Here is a 21303-nt window from a genome sequence, read left to right as displayed (position 1 = left end):
TTCCCGGGTAGACAAATTGCCTGGAGGTAGCAAGGCTGTCCTAAGCATGGACAAGTTAGGGTTGGCCTTGGTACCCACCTACCCCACCCCACCCCACTCCATCCCCAAGTAATAGGCCAACAACCAGGCATTAAGCCATCTGCCAGGCCTGTGAAAGGCAAGGTGATATTCCGGGGTCCCCTCCGTGCCCTGCTATGGCAGGTGCTAGCTGCTCTGTCCTGGAACTTTGGTTTCCTGAGGGTCGCTCAATACACAAGGCTGAGTTGCCTTGGCTGGCGGCACCGCAGCCATTTGGCACTTACTCCCCGTGGCTTTCTTGTTTTTTATCCAGGGCTACCTGTACTCTCATTTAGCACCCCCAGAGCATTTGGCTTAAAGAAATACTACAGTAGCAAGGCCTGCTGTGAAAAATGCCTACGTTTCCAGATTCTTACTCAGTTCAGTGGGTGAAAGCAGAATTGTAATAGTCACATTAGCTACTGAGTACTAAAATGTTACTTTGTACCCACTAAATTATATTTATTATGACTTGCAGATTGGAGTATTTCTTTATGACATCTAAAAGAACATAAATACCAGAAAGATAGCTAAGTTCACCCAGACAGAAAATATTTCAAAGGCCCTATTTTTTTTTAAATCACTTGGGAAGAAAGAGAAAGAATGGATGAGTCCCTCTCAGGGTGAAATTTCAAGCACCTGAGATATTACGTAATAGCAGTGTCTCGGCCACACACACCTGCTTTTTTTAAGCCTTTTCTAGTTCCACCATTAGATCTGAGATCTCCTCTCATGAGCCCCTAGGCTCAGCCTCTTCATGATTTCGGGTTCGGACATAGAGGCTTTGTGCCAAACTAAGGCTAGGTCTAGTGCTGTGCAAGGTTCTCAGTCTTAATCTCTCCAATTTATGCTCAGTCATTTTCAGTCTTAATCTATCCAATTTACCCTCAGTCATTGTGGGCTCCTGAGACCTAAATTGCCACGAGATACCCTGTTTCTATGGGAGAAATGGCTCCAAAATCCAAAGAAATTACAAGTAAATTTTGGGGACTTCCTGGTTGATCCAGTTGAGACAGTCTCTACATAGATAGGACAAGAGTTTACATTTACATTACCGTAATGAAAATCTAAGGGGAGGATCAAAATGTGAACACTTCTCAGAATTTCAGCAATTTAACGGTTCCATGGCCTTTTATCTCTGAGGATAATATGGTTTTACTAAAACCTACAAAATAATGGTTTTATTAAAGAACTTTATCACAGGCAACATTTCCATGAATCCTCTCCCCTTAGCAAGCACTTTCCTAAGGAGTCTAATTGGCTAAGCCTTTAGTTCTTTATCCTGGCCTTGAATGCAGGAAATGAGAACAAATATTCCCATCATCCTGGCTACCCAGCAACTCCTGGCTAATATGGCCCAGGTGGGAATTCTCTGCCCTGCACAGGTGTCTGATGATGTGGGGGTGGGGAAAAGAGGGAGGGATCACAGGGAGGTTTGATTTCTCCACCATGAGGAGGACACAAATGAATTTAATCGTGAGTGTTTGTGGCAACTCGTATCGTGGTCTATGTTGTGCCCTGGGAAAAAAAGTAGCAGTCAGGTTTTTGAGCCACATGCAACATGGAACAAGACCACAATTCCTGACATGAATCTGTACTCTTATTTGGCCCGATCCTAGCTTCTGGCTCACCTGACTTTGATACTTGGAGAATTTTTTGAGTGGAATGATGCTAGTTATTTTGTTACTTTATAAAATAGTATGTCCCGAACTCAGGCCAACTATTTCATCTGGTTTCCAATTACAAAACAGGAGAAACTTGCTGGGAGGGGGGGCTGGGAGAGGGAGGGAGGAGTTGTGTATTATGGTTTAAAGAATGTTCTGCATACTTTCCATCATACATGCTTGCTTTATGTCTGCATCCTTATGTAAAATGTAACTGCTCTGGCTGGTATGAGGGCTGGATTTATGAGCCAGATCTCAATTGGGACATTTCCTAATTAAGTTATCAAGAAAACATACATAAGACATACCCTCTTTGTTGTTTTGTTCTTATTGCTTATGTTGTCTTGCCACGTTTCACTATAACAGGGTGGTTTTTGTCTTTGCATACATATGCAACCTTCCTGCTTGAAACAGCAGAGATTCAGACATCCAATTGAGGAGGCAGGGTGGCCTCCCTTAGGTAAGAAATAGAGTCAGGCTTTCTTAGAACAGTGAGGCAATGGTGGAAAAAGAGTTTGAAGGAGTTTGGAAAAGCACGACTGAGACTTAGAATTAGAGAATTGATCTTAGATCTTTGCAATGAGCCAGACAAGTGGAAATGTGACGCTAAAATGAGCAATGTGCACATCACAGAACTTGGAGATGAAGAGTGAAATGACAGGAGGATGTTCAACCAGGCGACACGTCTCTGTGAAGCAGAGCCCGTGTGGCAGTGAGCACACAAAGATCATGCGGAATTCATAATCTAGCAACAATCTAGCAGCTTCCACACATCCCAGTTTGTGAACCAGACGATCTGAAATAAAGAGCTAAACCATGCATTAAAGCTTGTAATAGAAAATGGCATCACAGAGAGACTTGTGAATAACTAGAGACTGTATTCCAGATGTGTGAAGAAGAAAGGAAGAGAGTGAGTAGACTGGAACAGAGGAGGTAAATTTTGAGATGAATTGGACGTGGGAAAGAGAATGCCAAGAGGCTTGATAGATGCGAACCTCATGATAGTCTGTGAAATGCATACCACAACAGAAGGAGCAAGTCCTAGAAGTACAGAATGTATACTTTAGAGAATCACTAGTCACATTTCTCAAGAAACACAGCGTTTTTCAGACATATGCTCTATAGGCAGTGCAGTTTGGTGGGTTAGATGCATCCCGGGAAGGCTGCATATTGGGAGCTCATCTGCATGCTCTGTATCCAGTCATGTGTGCAGATAGTAGATGCTTCTAGAGTTCTGAGCAAGAAAAAAGTCATTGGAGATCAGGAAAACCATGAAAAAAGAACAGAAAAACTCTCAGGGAAATGTGGGGCTAAGCGTGGCTTCACAGGACGAGTAGGATCTGATTAGGACACTGTGGGGGAAATGGTTTCCAAAGCTACAGAGTTGTAAGAAAACAATGGTGGAAAGGGGAGAAAATGTACCAGGTGTGACAAGGCCTTGGGAGTCTGTAGATTGACTTTTCAGCTGGAAAGCATCCTTACAGGGAGGAGAGGAATGCAACTGTCTGGGCTACTTTATGTTCTGGATTCAAGATTTCTGTCTCCTCAAAATGCAAACATCCAATTCTGAACCCCTGGCAGAAATGGGATCTTTAAAGCAGTCATTATTGTTAGCTGTGCTAGGGGGCATGGGCTGGGAACTGAAGGAATCAGTGTCCATATAAGGAGAGACACAGAGCTATTCTCTGTGTGTGTGCAAGAGTTGAGGAAAGGGATATGAGCACACGGGAAGAACGAAAGCAGCTGTCCTCAACCCAAGAGGAAAGCCTTCCTCAAACCACCCTGCTGGTACCTAGACTTTGGACTTTCCGGCCCCCACTACTGTGAGGAAATGAAACTTCATTAGTTAAGGCACTCTTGTGCAGACGTTTGGTTAAAGATGGTCATACAGATGTTAGTGTGAGTTTATATTAATGGAAGACAGAGAACTTGAGTCATGGATGGAGGAGCCGGTGGAGATTTTGTGGAGCTTTTTAGAAAGAGCAATAGGGATGCATGGAAGGGACTTCATTGTTGTAGGATGGGTAACAATGGCATTTGGTATTCCAGATCCTTGTTCAAATTCTGACCTGTCAAGTATTTGATGTATCACTTTGACCAACACAATTGACCTTTATAAGCCTTGAAAAGTTTCACAATTAAATGGGATATATGTATATATATATCCCTCACTTGGCATGTAAGGGGAAATACCTGTCACAAAATAGGCCTTCGATGGAGCATTGAGCAAGTGTCTTAGTTTAGGATGTCTTTGTGCATGTGTGTATGCATGCATGTGTGTATGCATACACATACATGTGTATCAATTCTGGGGCTTGAACTCAGGGTCAGGGCACTGTCCTTAAGCTGCTTTTGTTCAAGGCTAGCATTCTACCATTTAAGCCATAGCTCTGCCTCTGGCTTTTTTTTGGGGGGGGGGTGGGGGTGAGGAGAGGATGTAGTTTATTGAAGATAAGAGTTCACAGACTTTCCTGTCTGGGCTGACTTTGAACCACGATCCTCATATTGCAGCTTCCTGAGTAGGGAGGATTAGAGATGTGAGCCACAGACACCTGCCTTTGGTGTATTAATTCTTTAAGCAAGATATCTCAATGATCTTAAGTATAATTCGGGATTATGATTTCACCAGAGAGAAAGCAAAACCGGGATAATAGGGAGAAGCTAGGGGAAAATGACAGAAATTGGATTGCATGAAGGATGAGGCTCCGTTGATTATAAGCACTGTGATACAATGATGGGTCTATTGTTCGAAATCAGCATGAGCAAGAGAGCTGAACTTGGCTTTAGGCAGAATCCATGACAGATATATAAGAAACTTGAAATAGTCTACTTTTCCATAATTTGAAGTTCAAGTTAACCTCTGCTATAACCTTTAAAAACTGATAGTCTTTCTGTGGTGACGTCCCCACCATCAGTAGGTTGGAGTCCATTTTTCCTTCTCCTGAATTGGCCAGCAGAGAAGCTACAGGCACCACAGAGAGATAAATTCATGCAAGGCCAGCAGAAGTTCTCTTCACACTCCTAAGGAAAAGCACCTACCATTGTTGTGCGCGACCTTTGGTAGCAGTTGCTCTGCCTGCTGGAAATCAAGATTGATTTTCCACATCAGCATAGGTGGAAGTCAATTGCCCAGGAGCTAAGATTGATAGTCTATCAAAATGCAACAGCTTTTCTAGAGAAAGAGTCGGCAGTGGAGCGTCACAGGTGCTGATAAAACGGTCGCTTATTCTCTGCCCCGAAGGTGACAGTACAAATGTGTTCCCTCTGTGCACATTGTAAAGCGATAATGAAACTCAGTGTTCAAGTGATAGCTTCCTGCCAAAAAAGTTCATAGCATTTCTTAACAACGTCCCCTTTCTCTGTACCTCTGCTCTGTGCCCTTCGTCTCTGCTCTCTCTAGGACTCTGTAGAAAGTAACTTTCTCCCTTCTCCTATGAGGATAGAGTTCAGGGGCTTAGCCAAAACACTGCTGAGAGACAAGAGGTTATTATCAAGGGCAAATTGACCCTACTCTGTTCTTTTGTGTAGAGTCCAAAAAGATTGTGGCATCACAGGTTGGCTAATGTTTTGCAGTTCACATTGATAATCATGCAGCTCAGACTAGATTCTTGGTACCCAAATCTTACCCCAGGTACTAACCCAAAGAGATGAACATAAAGGAAAGGGTACCCAATGGAAAGCAAAATGCCATTTTACTAACAAAAATCTGTTTAGGAGCACATAGTCTAGATAGGGCACTCTGAGTGGAAAGACCTAGTATTCTTCCTTAAAGTTAAGAACCAGGGCATGTGGAGCAATTTCTACTTCAGCCTGTCTAATAGTTTCAGAGGGAAAAGTAGGAAGGAGATGCAATCTTCCCAGGAAAATACTCTGCAAGTTTGCATTTCCTTAGGTTGTTCACTGAAATTTTATGTGACTTTTCATAGTCTATTTAAAATTATAATCTAATACTTGAATCTTTTTGAACTGTCACAGTATTTTGATTATTCATGCCATGCCACGTTCTTCTTGGATTTAGAAGCTCTATAAACTCCTTCTCCATAGCCCTGTAAAGGACTGAGCTGAGAAAGACAAAGAACTTGGGTTGGGGACTAATATGTTCTTGGAGAAGAGATTAGAAGTGCAATTGATAATATTCTAAAGAATAAAATGAATGGTACCCAGGCCAGTATCACCAGCCAGAGTTCCAATCAGGTGTAGCTCCAGGCAGAATACTGGCACACAATGAGAGAGATTACAGGATGGAGATTGATGATACCTTTGGCTTAGAGCAAAATCCAGCCAGTCAGGGAGCGAGCAGGAAAGATCTGCTGGTGACCCCGGGCTGCATGTAAGTGGATATAGTTCATGGTAGAACTTGAGTCTCCAGGAAAAAATCTGTAGTACCAAGTACCTTGGTTTTCAGCAAACCAAGGCCTACATAATGATTGGGCAAGAGTGGTGATCAGACCCCAAGATGTGGCCAGTAAACTTGAAACTAAGGGCCTACACTGGGGCCAGCAGCAGCAAAAGCAACTCTGACTGTGATTTGAAACTTCAGATTTGTACTTGAAACAGAAGAGCCCTCGGAACTCTGTAGGGGACAACAGGACAGATGCATTCATCTGACACTGTGATGAATTACTGTTATTGATGTGGACTGAGGGTTATTACCAGAGCCTAAGCTGTGTTTCCCACTGGGATTCCAAAATGCTTTGTCATTTCAGAAGAATTGGTAGGAAGAATAAAAGACTGTCAGGAACTTATTTATATCCAGAGCCAAGAAATCTTGGGAGCAAATCATTCTATAGAGATTCAGTGCTAAGTGTAGATCACTATGCCTTTAATCCCAGCTATTTGAAAATCATCAAGGGAGCTACATGGGAGGATCATGGTTCAAAGCCAGCCTGGGGGAAAAAAAGAAACTCAAGACCCCTTCTCAACCAGCAAGCCTGGTATGGTAGTTTATGTCTGTGATCTCAGTTGCATAGATAGGGGGTTGTGGTCTAAAACCACTCCAGGGCAAACATCAAAGATTCTATCCAAAAGAGATAACTGAGGAGCTGTGGTCATGGCTGAAGTGGTAGAGAGCTTTCTTGGCTAACCTCAGTACTGCCTTAGACAGGTGCAGGGAATGTAGGATTTACTCTATGAGGTCTGTTTCTCTGATTTCTCTCCTATTTTTGGTCCCTCATGTCTGAGGGGAAAGGGACTGGATTGAGGGGAAGGCAAGGCATCAATTTGAGTTAAAAAAAAAAGGCAGAGTAAAACATTGTAATAAATGAGCCACCACCCCGTATCATCATAATGAAAATAGCATCTAAAAGGGGAAAGAGACATCCCAGGCTTCTGTCCCTGCTGATGGCCGCCACTCCATCGACAAGGAGACTGGTGGCACAAGAGCAGAGCTGTGCCCAGGGCCGTGCCCATCTCGAAGCATGCTGATGGTGAGCGCGGTCTGCCATCTCTCTGCCCTCTGGTGACTCTGTCCTCAAAGTCTCCAAAACACACGCGGAAGAATCACTAAGTGCGTGGACGCATGCACCTCTGTAGGTTCCTAGTTCCTCCTGATAGGTTCTTTTTCTTTGTTTTCTTAAAACATAAACTTCCAATGTGAAGGTCATATATCATGCTCCCTTTGAGTCTTCTTAACCCCCCCAATGAAGCAAAATTTGACACTACTCATCTCAGTGAAGGTTAACTTTATGTGACCTTGGCCAGCCTGTGGAAATCAGGGTTGCTGGCAGCCCGTGGCTCTGAAGAGTCTGTGGATAGGATTAACATGTACAACCAGCCGACTGGACCCAAAGCTGACCAACCGCCCCCCCCCACACACACACATTGGGCCAGGACACAAACCTCCATGAAAGGTTTTCAAAGCAAAGACTGAAGGAGATTCCTAAAGAAGGAATTCGGCCTCGACTGAAACATAATATATATATATATATATATTTGAATTATATATATTATTGTAAAGATATTGTACAGAGGGGTTACAGTTTCATGAGTAAGATAATGAGTACATTTCCTATCGAGCATGGTTACCCCCTCCTTTGTTTTTCCCCTACCATCCCTTGCCAAGAAGTTGTACAGTTTGTTTTCAACATAGTGTCTTGTACATCTCATTGTTACAATGGGTCATCCTGTTTCCTTATTTCAGCGTTTTGTTATTTCCCTTCTCCTCCCCAAATTAGAAAAATGTATATACAAGATGCAGACACCAGAATCAAATACAGTGAAAACAGTGGTTATACTGTGGGGGAAGAACATACAAAAGAAACAAAAAATTGCATAGAACATTATAAGTACATTAAAAAGAACAGCAAGAGGGCTGGGAAGGTGGCTCAGTGGTAGAGCGCTTGCCTTGCATGCATGAGGCCCTGGGTTCGATTCCTCAGCACCACGTAAGCAAAAAGAAAAAAAGCCGGAAGTGGCGCTGTGGCTCAAGTGGTAGAGCGCTAGCTTTGAGCTGAAGAGCTGAGGGACAGCGCCCAGGCCCAGAGTTCAGGCTCCATGACCGGATCCAAAAAAAAAAGAACAGCAAGAAAAAAGATGAAATCTCTTGTGTCCCTATCTTGGGGTTCATTTTGCTTAGCATCAGCTTATATGGTCATATGTACATAGCTTTTGACCTTTTCTGCTTGTCCTAGACATATACTCGTTATTGCAGATAAGGGAAACCATGGGACCTATGTTTTTTTGGACTGGCTTGTCTGAGTTTCTACCCTGTCATTCTGCCCTGAAAATTTCAGTCTTGGCAGACCCTCCCCTTTACTTGTGTGTGTGTGTGTGTGTGTGTGTGTGTGTGTGTGTGTGTGTGTGTGTGTGTATGTACATACGTGTATGTGTGTACATACATGCTCATCCGGGTACAGTGTGGTATCTCTCTCACCTGGAGGAACAGCTTCACTGTGCCAGAGGCTCGGAAGTATTGGTTTTCAATGTTCCACAGAAAAGTGTCTCTTGATCAAGATGAACTTCCTTTCAGAGTGCTGCCATGGCTCCTTCTCTTCCTCATAAATACAGGTTGACAGGTTGAACTTACCTTTGATTGCAAAGTCAGCGTGGTGACTTGCTGTTTAACCTTTTGTTTGGAGTGTGGATCATTTCAGAATGAAAGGTCTCTACTTCCCCAATGGCATTTTAATCAGGCGTGCTTGTGAAATGAATGTGAATTTCATTGCTTTCGAGAATTCTCTAACCAGCTGCTGTGCACAATGATCTTTTCTGGGTTTTGCCTTTTGAGACAGGGTCTCATTATGTAGCCCAGTCTGGCTTCGAACTCACAATCCTGACTCAACTTCCCAAATGCTGAAATGACAGGCATGCATGTCCACATCCAGTCCACAATAATCTTGCCAGGGGCTACTTAATATTGTAGGAAGCCTGTTCATATATAGAAATAAGGGCTCAATAAACAGTAGCTACTCTTGAATCATGAAAACAAACCGGAGGTAGTAGCTTAGAGAGGGTGTGGGGGGGTAGTGTGGTCAAGACCACAAAGCTAATAATTCAAAAATGTAGGTCTGTGTATCTATGTAATACCTCTCTCTCTCTCTCTCTCTCTCTCTCCCCCCACTCCTAGGACTAACCCTTCTTGCTTTTGTAGGTGTGCATTGACTTGTATGGCTGCATTCTTCCCCCTTCCTCTCTTTATTCATCTTCCCTCCTCCTTTTGATCCCCGCACATTTATTTTGTGTTTATTTTGTTGGACTGTGAGTTAGCCTTTCTAGGGAATGACACCAGTTGCATTCTCCCTGAACCTGTCATATTTCAATGAATACATGTGTGTCACCCTTGCATGCCACCCAAAGTGGACACTTCTGTATTTCCAAATTCTAGTTTCCGCTGATAATAGAGAAAAGATGCCTCCTTTGTCTCTCAAGTTCTTGGTGTCCAACATGTCCTGTAGGCACGGATCATTTAGGAAAAGCTAGAAGGTGGGGGGGGGGCTATATACTTAAACCACATTGGTACTGAAGTCATAAAGCCACACTCGAAAGCCCAGAGTCCAAGAGGTTGTGTTTTTGTTTTTAAACCTTCAGCCCTTCCTCTGCCAGCCTCCTTCTACTGCATAGGCAAGCGCAGAAACCTTCAGACGTTTCACTCCCACGGAAATGGCAGGGGCCCAGCTTGGAAATCCAAACCCATGATTTCCATTGCTACAAAATAGTATTGCTGATTGAGTCAGAAATGGGAAAATGTTTATGTGCAATTGAAATTAGTACACGATTAACCGCAATGACTTCCCAGAGTTGGCGGTGACCTCCCACAAAAAATGCCTTTAAGTTTTAATGAGTAATCTGAGTTAGAGCCTGCGCAAGTGCAGATTTCATGTGGCAAACACTCCATCAGTCCTCTGGGACCAACATAAACAGACAGCCAATATTAGGAAAATCCCTCTTGTTAAATTGATAACATTTCCGGGGGGCCGCCAGGGAACTAAGTAATTGTAACAATATTTCTGGCTAAATTCCAATCATTGCTGCTGCAAATAAGAAGAAATGGGAAAGATGTCTTCAGTTGTTGGGGTTTTTTTTCTGCCTGAATTGTATTATACAGGAGTTGGAAAGAGAATTAAGATTGCAGCCAAATGGTTACCTGCTTTTATCTCCATATCACTTAATGAAATCTCACACATACACACACACACACACACACACACACACACACACACACACACACACACACACACACATACACATTTTAAAAGCTCTCTCACCAACCTCCCCTTCCAGGTGTTTTTGTCATCAAGCTCAGAAGACTAGAGCAATCATTGTTTAGAGTTATGTGCGGCTTTACCAGGGTCACAGTGGAGGAGTGAGGTCAAGTTCCAAGCAAGAAAAGAGAGTTGAGACACAGATTTGTGACCGTTATTAATTAATTGCCCCTCTGCAACAAATCCACCGCTTATTCCTTGATTCAGTGATAATGGAAACTAAATTCTATAGTAGCAGATTCCCTTTTGCAAAGAGTAGTTAAACATTGCTGGTGGAAGGAATTGATAGTAGAGAGGTATTACAGCATTGCTATTTGGCTTCTTTCTGTTCCTCCCACATAGCTCCCAGGGAAGTATTGTGGGAACTCCAGTGGCTCTCTTCTCCAGCAGGAGCTGTCAATCACTCAGCCAGACCAATCCTGACGGGTCCTCTGAGTGTGGGCATCAGGCAGCCCTGTCCTCACCACTGTGAGGCAGCGTCTACTGCTTGCCTGGTTACTGGTTCTCTTGTCAAGAGGAAACTTCAATAAGGCAGTTGATACATTCTTCCAATGAAGTGGAAATCCTAGCTTAGCAAGGGAGCCTGTCTTCCCGTTCATTCCTTTCTTCACATACCCTCCTTTAGGCCTCAGGAATTCTTCCGGCTTTCTGTTTGTGTGGTGCTGAGGAATTGAACCCAGGCTTCATGCATGTAAGGCAAGCACTCTACCACTGAGCCACCTTCCCAGGCTCACCAAGAATTCTTTAGAGTTCCCTTTATATATTTATAGCTTTTCATAGTTACTCTATTAGAGTGTCATAATTATCCTATTATAGTGGATAATGTTTTCTATTACTCTTTGCCCTACTTAGAAGCCAATTGATAAAGAATTGGTTATGAGTATAATGCCATAAATATGATTTTGGGAAATTGAATTGATCGTGCCCTTGGGCTGAGGTGTAGTGTTGAGCTTTTTTTTTTTTTTTTCTTCCCAGTCCTGGGCTTAAACTCAGGGTCTGGGCACCATCCCCAAGCAATTGTGCTCAAGACTAGCACTCTATTACTTTGAGCTTCAACTCTATTTCAGGCTTTTTTTTTGTAGTTAATTGGAGATATGAGTCTCACAGACTTTCCTGCCTGAGCTGGCTTTGAACCACAGTCCACTGATCTCAGCCTCTTGAGTAGCTAGAATATAGGCATACGCCACCAGCATCCGTTTTGTTGAGCTTCTTGACAGTAGGCGATTGAATAGTAGTTATCCAGGGCATTATACCTAATCAAACTCTAACTTGAAATTGATTGTGATGTAGTGCCAAGTAAATGAGTGCCTTGACTCTTATAGCAATCATGGTGACTTACAAGGCCTGTGACTTGGGATTGATTTGTTTGTAAGGCACTTAAGTTCTTACAAAAAGATGATAACATGCTCAGGTCCTTTAACCCATAGATTAAGTCACTATCAACAACACAAGAGCATCCATGACCGTCTCAAAGGGACCTTCCTTTCAATCACTGAAAATAAAACGCAAATGTTTTATAGTATGGTTGCCTAATGACAGCATTTACAGTCTTGATGAGACTTGCACGTGGAATGTAGTGTATATTAGGGAAGAATGGATTCATGAAGCATAGACTGGGGATACCTGGTTGGACTTAGATGAAGATGACAGTTTTGAAGCCCCATGTCACATTGAGCTCCCCCCCGCAATATCTGAGGACATAGCCTACTTTGCTTGAAAATCCTGACTGAGTAGCTGGGGATGTGGCTTAGTGGCAAAGTGCTTGCCTAGCATGCAGGAAGCCCTGGGTTCAATTCCTCACTACCACATAAACAGTAAAAGCCAGAAGTGGAGTTGTGGCTAGAGTGGTAGAATGCTAGCCTTGAGCAAAAGAAGCTCAGAGACAGTGCCCAGGCCCTGAATTCAAACCCTAGGACTAACAAAAAATTCCTGATAACTTACCCAGGGCAGTGGTCTTAAAAATGGATATTTATTCCACTCAAGACATACCACAACCACACACTGCTGCCACTAGATCAACAAAGTCGACCTTCACCAGGGCCCAGGACACCACTTACAGAATAGAATTGCAAGTCATTGCCTTTGCAGATGAGCACATTTCTGCTCATTTTATAGATAAGCAGAAACTTGGAGAGAATGTTCAGGAGCAAATTCTTAGTAAGTCACATGTAGCAACTCCTTAGCCACAAAAACAAGATGGGAATGTTTATCAAAGATAGGCCAGAAATCAAGCCTCTGAAAGATATTTGACAGGAGGCTAATCCATCATGATGCTCTAAGGTGTCAAGTACAGTTGTAATCTCCTAAGTGTGCATGTGTATGTGTGTTTATGTTTACCTGATATATTCTAGGTCTGGAGCTAAAAACCTAACTTGAGTCACACTGTGAAGGATCATAGCTTCCCAATGCTTCCTGACCTTACTTCATTCACTGTGGAAGGAGAGGTCATGAAACTTACAGAAAGGACCAGGGCAGAGTTGAGGATGTGGTGCTGAATGGGGGATGCTCAGATCTATGGGGGATTTATTAGACAGTGGTTGTGAGTTGATTAACTGCTGGGAAACCAAAATGACACTGTGGCTTGACAATTTTGCTTAAAATATGACTCCAAGTGGGTTCCATTTGTCTCTAGTTGCCTCTCTGACCACAGCCAGAATACGTCATCGAAGGAACAGAGACGCACAGATATTCTTTTCAATATTATCTTTCCTAGTCCTCTCAGAATTTCTTTTTTTCCATATATATTTTTATTGTAAAAATCCTGCACAGAGGGGTTACAGTTACATGAGCATTGTTACCTCCTTCTTTGTTTTCCCCTACCATCCCTTCCCTCCCCACCTCCCAGCTCCTCCCTCCCCACCCCCAATGAAATTGTAAAGTTCTTTTTCAATATAGTGTCTTGTACATCTCACTGTTACAATGGGTCAACCTGTATCCTTATTTAAACATTTTGTTATATCCCTTCCCCTCCCCAAATTAGAAAAATGTATATACAAGATGCAGGACATGGGAATCAAATACAGTGACAACAGGAGTGATACTGTGGGTGAAGAACATAAAAAAGAAACAAGAGAATCACATAGTGCATTATAAGTATGTTAAAAACAATAGCAAGAAAGAAAAACCACTGTGTCTCTGTCATTTCTCTTAACATCATCTTATATGGTGATATGTACATAGCTTTGGACCTCTTCTGCTTGTCCTAGCCATATACTAGTTATTGCAAATAAGGGAAACCATAGGGCCCATGTTTCTTTGGGCCTGGCTTACTTAATATAATTTTTCCAAGTCTTTCTATTTCCTAACAAATGGGGTGATGTCATTCTCTCTCATGGAGGCATAGAGTTCCATTGTGTGTGTGTGTGTGTGTAAAACACATTTTCTTGATCCATTCATCTACTGAGGGGCATATGGGTTGGTTCCATATCTTAGCCCTGGTGAGCAATGCTGTGATAAACATGGTTGTGCTGGTAGCTTTGGTATGACCTTGTTTGTGATTGTTTGGTTAAATGACCACAAGTGGGATTGCGGGGTCATAGGGAGCTGTATGTGGAATCTTTTGAGGAACCTCCACACTGCTTTCCAAAATGGTTGAACAAGTTTATACTCCCACCAACAATGCATTAGGGTTCCCTTTTGGCCATATCCCCTTTAGCATCTGTTGTTACTAGATTTCTTGATTATAGCCATTCTAACTGGGGTGAGGTGGAATCTCAACATTGTCTTGATTTGCATTTCTTTTATGGCTAGAGAAGTTGAGCATTTCGTCATGTGTCTATTGGCCATTCTTATTTCCTCTTCAGAGAAGTTACTCTTTAAGTCTTTAACCCACTTATTTATTGGGCAGTTGTTTCTTTGAGGATTTGTTGTTGGGGGATTTAATTTTTTGAGTTCTAAGTATATTTTAGATATGAGACCCTGTCCGTTGTCTGGCTAGTCTCACAGAATTTCTTACTGCCTAAGGAATGGAAACTTTACTGCAGAACACAATGGTGTTTCCATTGAATTGGAAGATAAGATTTCCACGTGGCTATTTTAGCCCCTTCTGCAAACAACTCTACTTCTTGGAGGTTTAACATAATGGTCTCCATTTTTTGTATGTTTATGTTTTTTTATTGTAAAAATGTTGTACAGAGGGGTTACAGTTACAAGAGCAAGGTAATGAGTACATTTCCTATTGAGCATTGTTGCTTTCTCCTTTGTTTTCCATTTTGTATGTGAGTCTGTTCTAAGCCATTCTGTCTAAAGGCACTTTGGAATCCAGGAGGGACAGGAGTGATGGATAACGTCTTTATGACAAGGCACTGAAACCCTAAAGAGCAGTAGAACCTTTTTGGGGACAGACCACCAACCAAGCAATGATGGCTTGTTTATCTTGACAACTTCTTAGGATGATATCTTCTCCAGACTCTATTAGGGTATCATTGTTACCAATTTAAAATCCATTCTTCAGGCTTTATTGACAGCCATTTCCAAATTGTATCTGTCCGGAGACTCTAGAAAGGTTATTTACAGTGGTGTACACTTTTAAGATCATGTTTTGCTTATTTATCCTGGCAGTCCGGGATTTCAGGCATGTCTTAACACAATCTAAAAATCTAAAGACTTGAGCAGATTGCAATAGAGCAGATACCACAAATTTGGAAACATGAGGAAATATTAGCATCCATTGCTGCTTATAATATTTCTACTTATGTGAAAAACATAGCAATCAAGCTGTTGGGTTTATATATTTGCTTTTTTTCTATTTCAATTCTTCAGGTAACCATTATAATTCTGTAACAGTCATCCTGGGAAGAAGGAAAAGTCAGCATGCTGTCAGCATGAAATAAATTCAAAAGAATCCAGCAATATGATAGGAAAATACTCAATTATTTCCTTATCTCCTCTTCCACATATGCCAATTGGTGGAAGAAAAACAAAATCCTTAGTCCTAAATCTTTCTTTGGATTCAGAATCCTATAATGAAATGAAAGAGTTATAGGAGATTAGATAGGCAAACAAACTGAGTTGTTCATGACTAGATATGTCCAGGAATAGGCTGGAAATATCAGGTGAGGATAGTAATTTGACACAAATGCAAAGATTCTGCCAGCAATGAGAATCAGGGAGTGGAAAGTGGATGGACAGTCAGAGAGTACTCTTATTTATGTCACATCGTCTTCCTTGCTGCATAGCTGCTTCATATTTTTATGTTTGATGCTTGGATCACAAAAAGAAAAACAGATATTCTACCACATTCAACGTTCTCCATTGCATCCAAGAAATAGCAAGACTCTACTGACTTTCTTTCAATTCCCCATTGCAGAAGAGGGCACAATGGGCTGAGGTGCCGAGGTGTCCAGTCCATAGTTGTGTAGAGATTTATGGCTTCATGTTGCATGCACCTAGCTTCTGGGGATTCTGATTTTGTAGCAGAGCAATTTCCATACAAACACAAGAATGCTTAGCCCTTCGGCTGAGATGATACCTTAGAGTTATCCCCAGTACTTGATGAACACTTGGGGAGAATGTTTATGAGAATCAAGCACCAGAAGTAATTTTCAACTGCCCCACCTTCCTGGTCTCCTCTAATACCATCATTCTAAGAATATGATTGCCAAGGAAAAGATGGAAGGGATCCAGGAGGAGTGACAGCCGCTAGATTGTGCCTAACTTAGTGACACTTTGAAGATTAATTAGATGCTCTAGTAAGAGCTTTGAAGATGAAAAGGCTGGAGACAACATAAGTCTTGACTACCAAGTCCTAGGAAGGTAGGTTGGAAGATGAATAAGGGTCAGGGCTATAATGTGGTAATATCATGCACTGAAAAATTACCTAACACTGTGTCTTACAGAATAGCTTTTGCCTTAGAGAAAATTTACACGAACAAAAAAACCAACCCCTGGAATTCTGAAGGGAAAAGACTAATATTTTATATTTTAATATATTACTAATATTTTAACATTTTACTAATAATGTTGGTTCCCCAAATAACCTTAAGATTTATTCACTGTACACATTCAGAATGTAAGGGACCCTTCAAAAAATGGGCTGGGAGGGCTAGAATAATCCCTTGGATATTCTTGTCTCCATTCTTATTTTACAGATGAGAAACTAAAAGCCTAGAGTTATATAATAACATAAAGGCTGCTTTTATAGGGCTCTCCTAATTCCCATTTCAGTCACAGAAAGCACAGGAAATGCTTATGCGGTGTGATTTGTGGCTTGGGAAGATTCTAGATAGGCCTTTCTTAAGACTTGAAAATGTCCTCTGCACTAGTCCATTACTCATACTGGGACCCACATCAGAACTAATTCTTCAGTTTCTGTTTAGCACCGCTTTCCACAACCCATCTTCTTTTAACACAAAAATATCACAAGAGCAGATAATATACTGGTTTAACTGTCCGTTGTTACATTCACTGGGATAACAAAGCACCCTTACAAATCCAGTCAGTTGACTGAATTGCAGCTCTACCATTCGCTGTGGGACATTTTCACCAGTTATGTCTACAAAGAAGTGTGAGTTCCATCTGCTGTAAAATGGGGAATTTATAGCACCAATTGCAGAGTAGAGGAGAATAGTGTATGTAGCCTGACCTGACCCCATAAAGAGCAGTGAGTAACTACAAATAATAGACCATCATCATTGAGTTAAAGGCTGCACTTGGAGTGACAGGTGAAGGAAAGTAGATACAGGAAGGAAGACTTGGATTTAGAAACTTTAAGGGAAGAACTTTAAGTACTTCCTGGTTTGGTAATGATCAGTCTGGCTTCTGCTCATCAAAGAAAAACTTTTACATGCATTCTTGAATTGAACAACAAAAATAACTTTCACTAAAGAAATTCTCAGTGGCAATTGTGTTTAAATGGATTACCATCAACTACTTTTCAATTGCTTGATTTCTTGAAAAGAAAATTTACAAAAGAAAATGAAGAAGCTGTATCATTACACCACCTGTGGAAACAAAACTGGTTATGTATCCTCTTCATTTTGTTGTTGTTGTTGTTGTTTTGTTTTCCTTTGTTTGGTGCCTGTTCTGGGGCTTGAACTCAGGGCCTGGGCGCTGTCCCAGAGCTTCTTTGCTCAAGGCTAGCGTTCTACCATATGAGCCGCAGTTCTACTTTTACCTTTTTCTTTTTTGGTAGTTTATTGGAGAAAAGGGTCTCATGGACTTTCCTGCGTGGATTGTCTTTGAACTGTGATCTCAGATCTCAGCCTCCTGAGGTTCTAGGATTACAGATGTGAGCCACCAGCACCCAAATGTTCTTTGTTTTTGAGGGGGTTTGTTGTTGTTTGGTTTTGGTTTTTTTTATCATTTTTATTAGCTTTTGTCAGTTGTATGAGTGAGAGATTTACTGTGACACTTTGATACATGTGTACAACATAGTGTAATCAAATTCATCTGCCCCTACTCATTGTATTTTTATAAGTAAACCATGTTTTCAGAACCTGTTTCCCAGTTTGAACTTTTTAAAATTAAGATCTCTAAGTTTTGCTTTTGACCAGAGATCTGAGGACTTTCTAAACTTGAGCCAATCATATCTGACTATAAGAGCTGAAGTTAATTCGTGAAGTCTGCAAGACACAGCCTTGCTGTGAAATGCAACTAACCAAAGCTGCGACTTGAGAGCCGGGAAAAGAAAAGTTAAAGCCGGTGCATTTATCTTTGCTGATTCATATATCAACCAATATCCATAAGTCATATGTGTAAAAGGAGTTTTGCAGTAGTTTCTGAGCTCTGCATAGAGGTATTGGGTGTTTGGGGTCATAGATTCTCTAGGACCAAAAGTGCTTTATCCTACCTGGGCACGGTGGCACCTACTTGCAATCCCAGCCACTCCAGGGACCAGAGGTAGAAGCATAAACCGAGATGGATGGGGTAAGACAAAAATCCTGGCCATCCCCCTGAGAGATTGGACCTGGTGGCTGGTCTATCAGAGTTGCATGAGGCTGAGCGTAAACTTAGGCATTGGTTGTGATGATATGATGAAAAGCCTTGCTGGGGAGATTGGACTCCAACCTATGTATGACCGAGGCCTTCCACAGGGTCTGGGGAAGAGGACATCATGTTTGCGACGGGTAATCTCAGTGAGAGAGATTTACTTTGACAAACCTCATCCACAAAATGGCAGGCTTAATTTAGTGAACCTGCCAGTAAATGGGACCTTCGCCATCTATCATGCCATCAAGTGGGCTGAGGCCCAGCATGCGTGGAGAGAAGCAGTGATGTGGTAGAAATCGTGCTGAATCAGAATTGAAGTCCTCAGTTCCCTGAGGGACTGGGATTAAATCACACAAACTTTCTCAGTCTCAGATTGCTTATCTGCACAGCGGAGATAAAACTGGCCCTAAAAGTCTTAGCTGTTGCTAAGGAAATGCTCATAATCAAAATACTTGATAAGCAACCTCTCTGAAGAAGAGAGTCTCCCTGCTCTGACTTCTGGCCCATTAGGCTATCAGCTAAACCAAATAGCCCTTCATTCCTTCCTTCCATGGAAACAAAAGATCCTTCCTCTCTCCTCCCCTCCTCCCCTCCCCACTTTCCTTTCCTTTCCTTTCCTTTCCTTTCCTTTCCTTTCCTTTCCTTTCCTTTCCTTTCCTTTCCTTTCCTTTCCCTTTCCCCCTTTCCCTTTTTCCCTTTCCCCCTTTCCCTTTCCCTTTTTCCCTTTCCTTTCTCCAATCCTGGAACTTGAACTCTGGGTACTGTTCCCTGAGCTCCTTTTGCTCAAGGTTAGCATTCTACCTCTTGAGTCTCAGTACTACTTCCGGCTTTTTCTGTAATTAATTGGAGATAAGAATCAATCTTTCCTGTTTGGGCTGGCTTACAAGTGTGAGCCACCAGCACCCAGCCCAACAAAAGGTTTTCTGACTGATGAAGACTTAATTCCTTCCTGTGGAAGATTTACAGAAACAATCCACAAAAAGCTCAATGAATGAATGAATGAATGGATGGATTTCGTTTATTCTTTACTGTACATTCATTTTCTTGATTCCTATATAGGAGCATCTTTCATTCCTTTTTTTTCCATCCTTCCCCAATCTCAATCTTCTAGTATTAATTGTTCTTCCTATAGAACTCAAATAGGATTGGCCACTAGATAACAACTATGCAGCCATACTTTATTATTATTATTCCTAACCAAAATATCTCCGGGTAGATATCCAAAATTTAGGGGCAAGTTCATATATAGATTGACCAGACATTTAAAGGCATTGAGCTCCTTGAGATTGTTTCCATAATGGAGACAACATCCTTGCATTACTAATGTGAGAAATTAATGAGATGGTAACTGAAATTTACTTCCCTTGTGCCTATACCCACCAACTCTCAACTGTTCCTTACTTCATCTTCTACCCATAAGTGAGATGATCTCTGTAAAAGTTTTTATAGACCTGAAGATAATCCTAATTATTACTCTCTAGGACCCCCTGTCTTTAAAAAAAAATTCCCAGAATATCAGACCAATTGTCTCATAAGACTTCCATTTTTTAAAAAAAATTATTATCTTTCAGTAGTTGCATAAAGGAGGTGCCACATAGCAAAGCAGTTTATGAATATAATGCATTTGTAACTACCTGCATGCTTCCCAGTGTGTTTGCTTCTAGATTTATAGGTTCTACCACAAATGAAGGAACCCATGTAACCTTTGCTTCCCTGGCTTACTGAATGTAATTTTTCCCAAGTCTTCCCATTTCCTTACAAATGGTACAATGCCATTCTTTCAAATAGATGAGTAAAATAATAGTTCTGTTGTTCTCCATAGTCTTTCTCTAGTGTCCAAAGTTCTTGTTGATTATTGTGTTCATGTTAATGTTCTTTAGTCTTCAGACTATTAGTCTTTAGACTAATAAATTCTTAGGTTGTTTTTGTTTTGTTGTTTTTTGTTTTTGTTTTGTCAGTCATGGGGCCTGAACTCTGGGCCTGAGCACTGTCTCTCGGCAATTCAGCTCAAGGCTAGCACTCTACTACTTGAACCACAGCACCACTTCTGGCTTTTTCTGCTTATGTGGTTCTGAGGAATTGAACCCAAGGCCTCATGCATGCAAGGCAAGCACTCTACCCCTGAGCCACCTTCCCAGCCCAATTCTTAGGTTTTTAATGAGTTAACGGCAGAGACAAATTCTTACTGAAGTTTAAGGACAGATATTTGAAGTTTCAATAGTAGGGGAAAACAGTATAACTGGTTTGAATCAAGATTCTAGTTATTTTGTTACTCATTCACCATGTCTTATTTTGCTAATTTATGAAAAATTTGTTGTTTTATCTGAAGTATCAAAGCTATCAAAATATTTTCCCTACCAAGCTAAAAGTATAAGTACTTATTCAAGGCTTCTGATGAGAAAACCATATTAGCAGAAGGTGATAGTAATCAGAACAACTCTTTTCTTTAATCATATCCCAGATATAGGCAGGTGCTGGTAGTACACATCTGTAATTCTAGCTTCTCAGAAGCTTGAAATCCACTGAACTGAATCCTGGTTGAATGCCAGTCCAGGCAGAAAAATCTGTGAGGCTTCATCTCCAAAAATAACCAGCAAAAAGCTGGGCTGGAGGCATGGCTCAAGTGGCAGAGCACCAGCCTAGCAAGCAAGCTGAGCAAGTTCAAGGTGCTAAACCTTACAGGACCACTACCACAAAAACAAGCCATAAAATAATAGATATATAAATAGACTAACATAATAATACTTTTCTCTGCTCCCGGGAACAGCTCTAGAAATTTGAGATATCACGACGAGCAGGAGGATTAGGAGTCTATTGGTTAAACTTAGTTTTCGCAGCTCAGCGATGAAAATAACAAATTCCACAGATTGATTTCAAGTTGGTCAAGCATTTTGACCCTGGAATGTTAATCTCCTGAGCCCTGAGCTCTATACTTGCCTTCCCAGGCATGTAAG

General features: G+C 41.5%; 1 long non-coding RNA gene across 1 annotated transcript in view; it reads left to right on the top strand.

Annotated features, from left to right (window-relative positions):
• LOC105980777 overlaps nucleotides 1-21303 on the top strand; it is a 206495-nt gene that overhangs the window by 311 nt on the left and 184881 nt on the right. The gene's annotated exons all lie outside the window — the stretch shown is intronic.

Source organism: Dipodomys ordii, unplaced genomic scaffold, assembly GCF_000151885.1.
Source record: "Dipodomys ordii isolate 6190 unplaced genomic scaffold, Dord_2.0 Scaffold10, whole genome shotgun sequence".
In the NCBI taxonomy this organism is placed as follows: Eukaryota; Metazoa; Chordata; class Mammalia; order Rodentia; family Heteromyidae; genus Dipodomys; species Dipodomys ordii.
This window is presented reverse-complemented; position numbering and strand designations above follow the sequence as displayed.